The following is an 11,207-nucleotide window of genomic DNA, read 5'->3' as shown; positions in this document are numbered from 1 at the left end:
GAGCAGTGCAGAGTGGAACGGGGGAGCAATGCGGAGTGGAACTGGGGAGCAATGCTGTGTGGAACTGGGGAGCAATGCGGAGTGGAACTGGGAAGCAATGCGGAGTGGAACTGGGGAGCAATGCTGCGTGGAACGGGGGAGCAATGCTGCGTGGAACGGGGGAGCAATGCGGAGTGGAACTGGGGAGCAATGCTGCGTGGAACTGGGGAGCAATGCTGCGTGGAACGGGGGAGCAATGCTGCGTGGAACGGGGAAGCAATGCGGAGTGGAACTGGGGAGCAATGCGGAGTGGAACTGGGGAGCAATGCTGTGTGGAACTGGGGAGCAATGCTGAGTGGAACGGGGGAGCAGTGCTGCGTGGAACGGGGGAGCAGTGCTGAGTGGAACGGGGGAGCAGTGCTGCGTGGAATTGGGGAGCAGTGCTGAGTGGAACGGGGGAGCAGTGCTGTGTGGAACGGGGGAGCAGTGCTGTGTGGAACGGGGGAGCAGTGCTGTGTGGAACTGGGGAGCAATGCTGAGTTCTTGAGTAAGGGAGTGACATGATGAAATTGATGTTCTAGGAAGATTAACAGGGAATTAACAAGGAGGTACAGGGACTGATGTCGGCAAGGTCATCTACACAATGTTTGTTGTAATAATGCCATTCAAGGGTGTGAATATCATCGCATTATCTTGTGTAATTCTTACAGTCTCCCGGTGAGGGATCATGTCATAGATGCAGAGGCTGGCTAACGCAAGGATCTGATCCCGCTCACATGGAAGTCACCCGATGGTTAGGTGTCTGGCATCCCAAAGGTACTTGATCACTGTTTGAAAAATGAACGTGGGGAAGCTAGGACTTGGACACAGGTTCTTTCTACATGGAATAAAGTGGTAGCTGAGAGGAAGTGAGTCGAGAGAGGAGGCAGGAGGACCTCTGAGGTATCTGGGGCTGAAGTGGGCGTATTAGGTGTTGAAGGAGGAGATGGGTAAAGGAGGCTGCCAAGAACCTGAGTCTGCTTTCCGGACAAATGAGACAGCCAGGCGAGAAGGGAAGGAGAGCTGGAACTGAGAGTTTGGGTTCTGTTGCTACTTCCTAAGATGGAACAAAAGTCTGGGTGTCCACTCAACATCAGTGCTCAGGCAGGCCGCCGCAGATGCAGGGAGCTCGGTACCTGGGGGCCTCGTTGGCTCAGCTGTGGGAGGGGAGTCGGGGAGTGGCAGTGGGTGGAAATGATCTTACCAAGCCGGAGAGGGCAGCCAAAAAAGGAGCAGGTATGGGCTTGCCTGGGAGGCTCACTGTTTTAGCAGAAGAAGGAAGAACCGTTAGCTAAAGACTGTGCAGTGTCTGCACTGCAAATGGGGAGATTTGAGCAAAGGAGAGAGGGCAGAAGAAAGGTGCAAGAGTGACACAGGACCTCACCACTTAAAGGCAAGCTTTGACCGCAACATTTTCCACACATAGTATGGTGGGTTCCAGGGGAGGCCAGATTTCAGGGAGTGAAAGAAGGAGTAGGTGAAGAATCAAAGGAGCCCATCCTTCATATTAGTCTCGACTCCTCCACTAGAAGTTTGTTGATTTAATTTATTTATTTTTGAGACAAGGCCTCTCTCTGTTGCCCAGGGCCGGAGTGCAATGGTGTGATGTTACCTCACTGCAGCCTCCAACTGCTGGCCTCAAGCAATCCTCCCACCTCAGCCTCCTGAGTAGCTGAGATGACAGGTGCACACCACCATAACTGACTAATTTTTAAATTTTTTGTAGGTAGGGAGTCTTGCCATGTTGCCCAGGCTGGTCTTGAGCTCATGGCCTCAAGCAATCCTCCCACCTGGGCCTCCCAAAGTACTGGGATTATAGGTGTAAACCACCGTGCCTAGCCTCTTTTTTAAAAATTAATTTTTTTTGGCCAGGCGCAGTGGCTCACGCCTGTAATCCAGCACTTCGGGAGGCCGAAGCGGGAGGATCACTTGAGCTTAGGAGTTCGAGACCAGCCTGGCCAACATGGTGAAACCCTGTCTCTACTAAAATATGAAACTTAGCCGGGCGTGGTGGCGGGCACCTGCAATTCCAGCTACTGGGGAGGCTGAGGCAGGAGAATCGCTTGAACTTGAGAGTCAGAGGTTGCAGTGAGCCGAGATCACGCCATGAACTCCAGCGTGGGTGACAGAACGAGACACTGTCTCAAAGAAATTAATTTTTTTAGAGACAGGGTGTCCCTCTGTCACCCAGGCTGGAGTGCAGATAGATCATAGCTCACTGCAGCCTTGAACTCCTACACTCAACTGATCCTGCTGCTTCTGCCTCCCAAGTGCTGGGATTCCAGGTGTGAGCCACCGCGCCGCACTAGAAATTCCTTGATGGTGTGTATGGGGCCACATCTGGCATGACTGTGCCTGACACTGCCCGAACACCAACAGATCAGGAGTAACTGAACTCACTGGTCCGTCTGTGGGTTACCAACCGCAACTCCAGGTGTCCACCAGGGGGCACCGGAGCCCAGGGCTCCATGAGGCTCTGTTTCCGAAGAGCCCATGATGACCTCAGGGTTTGTCATCTCTCGGCTCATTTGGCTCTTGCTGTGGTTGGGCAGAGGGGGCAGGTGTGTGGGAGCAGCTGGCAGTGCCTCCTCCCAACGGCCTAGTAAGGTTTTGAAAACTGAATTGCTCGTGGGCACGTGAGCACAGCCCCCTTGGCAGCTCCAGGGACCTCTGACTTGGGCAATAGGGTGAAGGCACAGTCTGTTCTCGGTCCTGGGAGGATGTGGCCGGGGTTAGCAGATATGCACCATGCCTAAGAATTCCTTCAGAAATCCGTCTCTTCACCTCCGCCAGGAGGCAAGTGATCCCCTCCTGACTCAGAAATGGTGGCCCTTTGTCAAGTCAGATCGTCCTGATCCCAGCCCTCCCTTTCGTGGGCCTTAGCCTAGGCCTCCTTCTAGGCAGTGAGGGTGTGCTTGGGAACATCTAGGCAGTGAGGGTGTGCTTGGGAACAGACTGGCTCCTCCTCCCCGCCGGAGTTTGCCTTCAGCCAAGCACCTCCCATGTCTGGTAGCCAGTTGGAATCACTTAAGGAGCTTTTAAAAACTGAGATGCTGGCTGGGAGCAGTGGCTCACGCCTGTAATCCCAGCACTTTGGGAGGCCAGGGCGGGTGGATCACCTGAGGGCAGGAGTTCAAGACCAGCCTGACCAACATGGTGAAACCCTGTCTCTATTCAAAATATAAAAATTAGCTGGGTGTGATGTGATGGCGCGTGCCTGTATCCCAGCTACTCGGTAGGCTGAGACAGGAGAATTGCTTGAACCCAGGAGACAGAGGTTTCAGTGAGCCAAGATTGCACCACTGTACTCCAGCCTGGGAGACAGAGACAAACAAACAAAAAAACTAAGATGCTAAGGCTGGGCGGGGTGGCTCATGCCTGTAATCCCAGCACTTTGAGAAGGCTGAGGCAGGAGAATAGCTTGAGCCCAGGAGTTCGAGACCAGCCTGGGCAACGTCTTGAGACCCTGTCTCTACCAAAAGACAAAAACAAAACAATAAAATGAAGATGCCAACCCCCATCCAAGAGATTCCAATTTAAGTGTTCTAGGGTGGTGCTTGGGCATCAGCACCTTTTTTTTTTTTTTTTTTTTTTTTGAGACGGAGTCTTGCTCCGTCATCCAGGCTGGAGTGCAATGGAGCGATCTTGGCTCACTGCAAGCTCCGCCTCCCAGGTTCAAGGGATTCTCTTGCCTCGGCCTCCTGAGTAGCTGGGATTACAGGTGCCTGCCACCACACCCAGCTAATTTTTGTATTTTTAGTAGAGACGGGGTTTCACTGTGTTGGCCAGGCTGGTCTCGAACTCCTGACCTCGTGATCTGCCCGCCTCAGCCTCCCGAAGTGCTGGGATTACAAGCGTGAGCCACTGCACCTGGCCTGGCATTGGCATTTTTAAAGCTTTCTGTGTGATTCTTGTGTGCAGCTGTATTGAGATTGTCTGCATCTAAGGCCTTGATAGTCAGAGTGTGGTCCATGGGAAGCTTGATGGAAATGCTGGATCCCAGCGCCCTCCTCCCAGTTTGCTGAATCAGAATTTACAGTTCACCAAGATGCCCCGGTGATTCAGCCACACACAGTTCCAGAAGCCCTGAGCTAGTTTGTACAGTGTTCTTTACCCATGCTCGTCTCCCTGGCCTGAATCACAGCGTGTTTGACTTGCGCAAGTTGTAGCCGTGGCTCTCAATGTTTTGACTGTGACCTACAGAAAGAAATGGACTTTACAACGATGAAACAAGAACACCACAGAAACAATGCCTTCACTACCTGCAGTGCACTCTGCACTCTCATTCATTCAGCAGGTAGTTTTGGCACCTGCTTTGTGCCAGGCCTCGTTCTAGCTGCCTGTGTCTAGAAGAAAGCCCTGGTTGTTGGGAGGTTTCTATTCTAGGAGGAAGGCAAGGGGGTCAGAAAGTTAAAAGTAAACCATGTATATAAAGGGCGTGCTAAAAAATATTTATTAAAATCTTTTTTTAAAAATTACATTTTTTCTGTATACATATGTAACTAACCTGCACATTGTGCACATGTACCATAAAACTTAAAGTATAATAATAATAAAATTTTAAAAATTACATTTTTAGGGTGGGGTTCTGGGGTGCTGGTTATGTTCCATTTCTTTATCTGGGTGCTGGGTGTATTACCTGCAAGAATGCAAGCTTTCGGCAATTCTCTGGAGGTATGCTGTATGTCAATAAAAAGTTCAAAAATTACATTCTGATATTTTCTTTCTTTCTTTCTTTCTTTCTTTTTTTTTTTTTTGAGAAACAGAGTCTTGCTCTGTCGCCCAGTCTGGAGTGCAGTGGCATCATCTCAGCTCCCTGCAACCTCCGCCTTCCAGGTTCAAGCAATTGTCCTGTCTCAGCCTCCCAAGTAGCTGGGATTACAGGCGTGCACCATCATGCCTGGCTAATTTTGTATTTTTAGCAGAGACGGGGTTTCACCATGTTGGTGAGGCTGGTCTCTAACTCCTGACCTCAGGTGCTCCACCTGCCTCGGCCTCCCAAAGTGCTGGGATTACAGGTGTGAGCCACCACACCCGGCCAAACATTCTAATATTTTCTATTCTATTATTATCCTCTTTCATAAAACAAAAAAACCGTCATTCAAAATCCACCATATTCAGTTTACCTCCCTCTAAAAGGTTGCAATAGGAGTTTTAAAAACTGCTTTATTTAAAAACAAGCTGTAAGCAGTGGCTCACGCCTGTAATCCTAGCACTTTGAGAGGCTGAGATGAGTGGATTGCTTGAGGCCAGGAGTTCAAAACCAGCCTGGCTAACATGACGAAACCCCATCTCTACTACAAATACAAAAAATTAGCTGGGCGTGGTGGCGGGTGCCTGTAGTCCCAACTGTTAGGGAGGCTGAGGCAGGAGAATTGCTTGAACCCGGGAGGCAGAGGTTGCAGTGAGCTGAGATTGCACCACTGTACTCCAGCCTGGGCAACAAACACGAAAGTCCATCTCAAAAAAATAAAAAAATAAAAACAAACAAACTAGAAGCCCAATCCCTCAGCAGCACCCACCCACTCTTGGCTTAGCAGCTGCCTGCAGGTGTGAGCCAGGTGGCCCGTTCCCCAGCAATGGCCTTCCTTGCCCTCTTGCTTACCTCACAGTGCAAAACAGCTCATGACGGAGACTCTTAAGGGCACCACCCAAAGCCTCCCTCTAGCAGCCTGGCCCACCTCCGCTCCCAGCTAGACCCGACAAGCCCTTCTCCTTGCCGAGTCATTCTGCTGTGGGCAGCTTTCCTAAAGTTCCAGATGTAGGAGGAGACTGGCTCAGGCACGTTAATTAGAGGGTTGGGGTTATCCCTGTGGCCACCTCCCAAATCTCCTGAGACTCATGTTTTTAGTCTGAGGCTCCTTCCTTATGTCAGCTCCCTAGTGGCAGAGCAGTCTCCCTTGGTGTCTCTCTGGTCACCACGATCAGTGTCACAGACACAGCCCAGCATAGCCCCAGTTCTCAGCCCCATGGTGGGGACCGTCCAGAAGTTGGTGAGGAACAGGAAGGGAGCAGGAGACCTCAATCTTTCCTTTTAACCTAAAGCTCCAGATAACCCTACACTAGAGGTGCATACGGGGCATGGCTCTGGCTTTTTGAGGGAAACTGGAGAGATGGGGGCCTGGGGAAATGGGGGGCTGGGCTGCCCTAGGAGCAGGACCAACCAGGGTGGAGGCGCTTTGACCCCTAGCTTTGTTTGATTTGGAGCTTGATTTACTGGAGGGGAAGTTTGTTCTAAATCAGTTGTTTGCATCTATTGACCAATAAAATCTAGTTAGTCCTGATGCTTCCTGAAGCAGGACCCCTGGATTTGGCGTTGCTTTTTTGTGCCTCAGATTTTTTTTTTTTTTTTTTTGAGACAAGGTCTGGCTCTATTGCCCAGGCAGGAGTGCAGTGGTGTGGTCTCTACTCAGTGCAACCTCCACCTCCCAGGCTCAAGCGATCCTCCCACCTCGGCCTCCCGAGTAGCTGGGATTACAGGTGCGTGCCACCATGCTCTGCTAATTTTTGTATTTTTTTTGTAGAGACAGGGTTTTGCCATGTTGCCCAGGCTGGTCCTGAACTTGGGAGCTCAAATGATTTGCCCTCCTCAGCCTCCAAAGTGCTGTGATTACAGGCATGAGTCACCACACTCGGTCTGTGCCTTAGACTTCAGAGTCGGAAAACTGGATTTGAATCCCGGCTTCACTACTACCAGCTGTATGGCGCTCAACAAGTCACTTGGCCATGTAGAACCTCAGTTCTACCATGTGTAAAATGGGGACATTATGTGTCTCCTTGGGTTGTTGTGGGGTTGGATGAGAAGAATGCACAGTTGGGCTCTGTGAGCCTTAGCAATGACCATGACTGAGGCAGCGTGAGGGAGACTGGGAGAACACCTCCTCAGTTTCCTTCTCCCAAATCTGTTGTCTTCCCCACTTTCTTTCCTGAAGCCAGGCGACAGGGGGGTGGTCCTGGCCCAGCCTCATGGCTCCCTGGGGAAGGGCTGCCATTACTTTCAGTGTTAGATAATTTAGTAGAAAGTTGCCCTGCCCACGTCGCAGGCAAGGCACCGCCACCCAAATCCACCCAGAGTGGGCCTCGTGTAGGTTTCCGGAAGCCACCCCTTTCTCATTGCCCTACTGCGCTCTGGCCAGGGCCCTGGGGCCCATTGCCGCACAGTGTGAGCGCAGAAAGAGCCAGCCCTACACAGTTCCCGATGTCTGATCTTGCCAACTACCGCGAACTGTTTTGTTATTACACCCATTTTCAAGATGAGGGACGGTAATAAGGGCTGAGTGGCCCTGAGCCTTTGGGCTCCAAGCGCCCGCTGCCCAGGGCTGCCTCCGTTTGAGGTGGGACATGGGTCTGTGGGCTGGGAACTGGGCCTGCAGGCTGCCCCTCCGCTGGGAATCAGCTCTGGGTTTTCTCCTTCTGGGGTGGGGCGGGGGGGTGGGGGCAGGGAGGAGACGGCTCAAGTGCAGGAATGATGAAGGTCCGCTTGCCTGGGGCTGTTTCTGCCCAAGTCCTCATCAGGAATCGTCAGGCCTGAGACAAACCCTCCCTCCTTCAGGGGTCCTCCGTTGGCCCCCGGGAAAGAGAGGTGATGGTCCGGGTTTCTGGGCCTCTGGGGTGCCACGGTGAGATTAGGACTAGAATCCCAGCCTCACTGGAGTGACCCCGGAAACCTTCCAGTCCCACCTCCTCGCTTCAACTGAGGTTGGAACAGCTGAGACCGGGGGGAAGTGACTTTCACACTCGCGCAGCGCCACGGTAGCTACTCGGAATGAGAGACTCGTTCCGGCGCTCCTCCATTGCGCCCCTCGACTCGGTGGGACTTCTTCACCCTGGGCGCCACCGCTCCTCCGCACCGCAGGAAGGCGCAGGCCGGGCCGGGGGCAGTGGGGGAAAGCGGGGCAGCGCCCCGGAGGCCGGGGGCGGAGCGGGGGGAGGAGCGATGAGGCCGGGCCCTTTAAGAGGGCGGGTCGACTCCCCACCCGCCACCCCAGGGCGGCGCAGGCGCAGGCGCAGGCGGGCTCGGGGCGCTCGGCAGGAGGGACGGCGGGCGGGCGCTCACCTGCGGGGGCCGGCGCGGGGCGGGGGCCCGGCGGGCCGACGTTGACGCCCGGAGGCGAGGGCGGGGAGGCGGGCGCGGGACTCGGGGGCGGCCCGGGGCGGGAGGGGAGGGCCGGGGCGGGCGGGCGGTGTGAGCGGGCGCCGAGGGCAGCACCATCTGGAGGGGTGGGAGCGCGCGGCCTCTGGGGGGCAAGCGAGTGCGCTGGGCCGAGCCCGTCGGGGGCCCCCGGCGGGGCGCGCAGGAGGAGCGCGGCGGGCTGAGCCCTGCGCTGCCGGAGCAGCAGCCGCAGCGCGTAGGGGTCGTCAGCTGGGGCCCGCAGCAGCTCCGCGGGCTGAAGCTCGGCGTGGAGGAGCGGGGCGGGGTGGGCCCGGCGGTGCAGGAGGAGGGCGGGGTGGGCCCGGGGCTGCAGGAGCGCGGCGGCCGCGGCCACGAGCCCAGCCGGGGGGTGGTGTGGGGGCCGCCGGACGGCGCGGACTGGGGGCGCCCGCCGAGGTGGACGGGCTCGGCGGGCTGGCCTGTGGCGCAGGAGGAGGGGCTGGGGCCCCGCGGGCAGCACCAGGAGAAGGGCGGAGGCAGCCCCGCGGTGCAGGAGCGCGGCGAGGCCCGGGCCGGGGTGCAGGAGCGCGGGGAGGGGAGCCCGCGGAGGCTGCTGCAGCAGCCCGAGCCGGCGTCCGAGTCCCGGGAAGGCCCCCGCGAGCGCAGGGAGGGGCCAGAAAGTTCCGGCGAACTGGGGGAGCGGCAGTGGGAGAGCGTCGGGCGGGAGGCGGTGGTCCTGGGAGCGGCCCCGGCGCCCCGAAGCCGCCCGGAGCTGGTGGGCAGGGCCCGGCCGGTGGGGCCCCGGGGGCCTGCGGGGGAGGGGCGCCTGGGGGTGCAAGAAGCGAATTGGCTGCCCGGGGTGCAGGAGGGGCAGGTGGTGCGGGCTGTCCAGGAAACCTACCTGGACGGGAAGGAGCCCCAGGAGGGAGAGGGACCCGGCGAGGGGCTCAGGACCCGGAGGCGCCGGCGGAGAAGGAGGTGGTGACTGGCAGGTCGCCGCCCGAGCCCCACGGTACCTCCGGGGCTGAAGGGAACGCAGGATGTAGGGGCGTGGGAAGTCGGGCGCAGAAGAGTGCGGGGAACCGGTGAGCTCTGGGAGCCACTGCCTGAGGGCAGGCCGCGGCCGGCGGGAACCTCTTCTGCTGTCTCAGCCTGGGCGTCGCTGAAGCTGTGTCTGCGGGGAGGCAGCGGAAGGCGGCAGGTAAGGAAGCCTGGTCCTGTTAGCTGGAGTTCGTGTGCTTGGAAGTGAGAGTCTGCAGGTCCCTGGCGAGAGCGTAGTCTCCACACTGCCCTCGTTCTCTTGGCCTTTCATCCCTGGAGGCAGGAAGCAGTGCAGTTTTCAGCTGCAAGGCAGGACCTTCCCCGCCGCCCCAGTACTGTGTATGGTAATTGGAGTGATAGGGCATCTTTTTAGAGAGTCTAGGCAGCAGGCGGGACGTCTGGGTGGCTGCCAGGTCTGTGCAGAGGGAAGAGAGGGGTAGCCCCAGGGAGGAGCTGCAGGACGGTCATCCCTCCACCTGCCCCCCATGGCAGTAGGGGTGCCTCCATGCTGTATGCTCTGCATGGTGCAGTCAACACACAGGTCCTCAAAACACGTTCCACAGAAGGGAAGAGGGCAGCGTGGGATTAACAGAACCTTATCTTGTAACACTGTTGGTCACGTGAGCTGAGATGTGAGTGTGACAGCTAGTGGCTTGGGTACGGCACGAGCCTGGCCCGCTCCTGCCACGCCGTCCTGTCACAGCTGATTTACCCTGAGGGCCCAGAGCCAAGGATGATTAGTGGGCGGAAGGAGAGAGAGCAACTGGTGAGCCCTCCCGTCTTTGAGTGGGATTTCACGACCCCAGCGTGAGAGGGGCGGGAGAGGAGGGTGCACCTGCACCCCAGAGCTCTGGGCTGCCTCTGTGGCCCCACCCTGGGGAGGTTTGCAGATGGGCCGCTGTGGTATCATGGGCTCTGCACCTGTCAGGGCAGGAGCTCCCAACCCAGTCTAGAGGTAGGGCTTGTAGGGGCCAGGGGTGGGGGCTGTATTTGGCTTGTTGACTCCCTCGTGGCCTGAGTGCCAGACGTACTCATTCTGCCTCGTGCCCCCAGGGGGGCTTGGCGGGCTGCTTGTGGGCCTTACTCTCCTAGAGCTGTTCGCCTCTTACCTGGCACTGTCAGGTTCTTGCTTCCCCTGCGCCTGGGTGGGGATGGGTGCAGGGTTGCTGCTTGCCCAGGGCCTTAGCTAGAGGACCCCTCTCTGCCCCAGCCCGAGGTGTGGCTCTGAGTCAGATGGTCCCAGGCCCCTGTGCCGAACCAGACTGGGTGCTCTCCTGTGGGGGCAGAGGGAGTGCTGCTGAAGGTAGCAGCGGCTGGAGGAGCCGGTTAGCCTGCTCCTCATACAAACTCAAACCCGCCTGTCAGCTTCATCCCATGCCTGTCGTGCTGCCACCCAAACACTCATGCACCGGAAGTTCAGCTGCTGTGCCCGCGGTGCCTGACGCTTCTGCAGTGGCCGGAGTGCCTCTCACCGTCTGGCTTCAGTGGGGAGAACTGTCTGTTTTAAACACATACACACAATCTTCACCTACTTATATCAGGTCGGCGTTTTTGAACTTGTAGATGAATGGGAGAAAGGCCTTGGCATCACACAGATTGCTTTTGATCTGGTTACATCGCTTACAAGCTGTGTAACTTCCTTGGGCAACATAATGTCTTTAGGTTTCAGTTTCCTGGTGTCTGCGGTGGGCCAGGGCTTCCCCTGCAGCGTCGTGAGTAAAGAAACCTCAGGCCCTTTGGAGCCTGGTGCCCACCTCCCCGGAGCCCCGGCGGATGTTGGGGAGGAAGGGCCAGACTGTTCCCTCTGGCCCCTGAGCCCGAGATTAGCCCCCACCTTGTGCTTCGTCTAGAAGATGCAGTGTTTCTTTTTGTTTGTTGGTTTTAAATAACAGTTTTATTGAGATATAATGATGTATGGTAAACTGAGCATATTTAAAACATACAATTTAATAAGTTGTGGCCTGTGTATATACCCGTGAAACCACCCCTACCTTCAAGATAGTGAACATCCCCCTTACTCCCCTGTCCCCAAAAGTTTTCTTGTGGAACCCCTCCA

At 56.5% G+C, this 11,207-nt stretch overlaps 1 protein-coding gene across 2 annotated transcripts in view; it reads left to right on the top strand.

Moving 5' to 3' along the window:
* The first annotated feature begins 9,113 nt into the window (after positions 1–9,113).
* Positions 9,114–11,207, top strand: part of TNK2 (tyrosine kinase non receptor 2) — a 44,441-nt gene continuing 42,347 nt past the window's right edge. Inside the window, exon 1 of one of the 2 annotated variants that reach the window (XM_054551029.2) lies at positions 9,114–9,311. The gene's annotated coding sequence lies outside the window, so the exon portion shown is untranslated. The remainder of the gene's footprint in view (positions 9,312–11,207) is intronic. The other variant, XM_063722620.1, reaches the window with a different exon arrangement.

Source organism: Pongo abelii, chromosome 2 (genome assembly GCF_028885655.2).
Source record: "Pongo abelii isolate AG06213 chromosome 2, NHGRI_mPonAbe1-v2.0_pri, whole genome shotgun sequence".
NCBI classification, from domain to species: Eukaryota; Metazoa; Chordata; class Mammalia; order Primates; family Hominidae; genus Pongo; species Pongo abelii.
The sequence above is the reverse complement of the archived record's forward strand: the minus strand, read 5'-3'. Positions and strand labels throughout refer to the sequence as shown.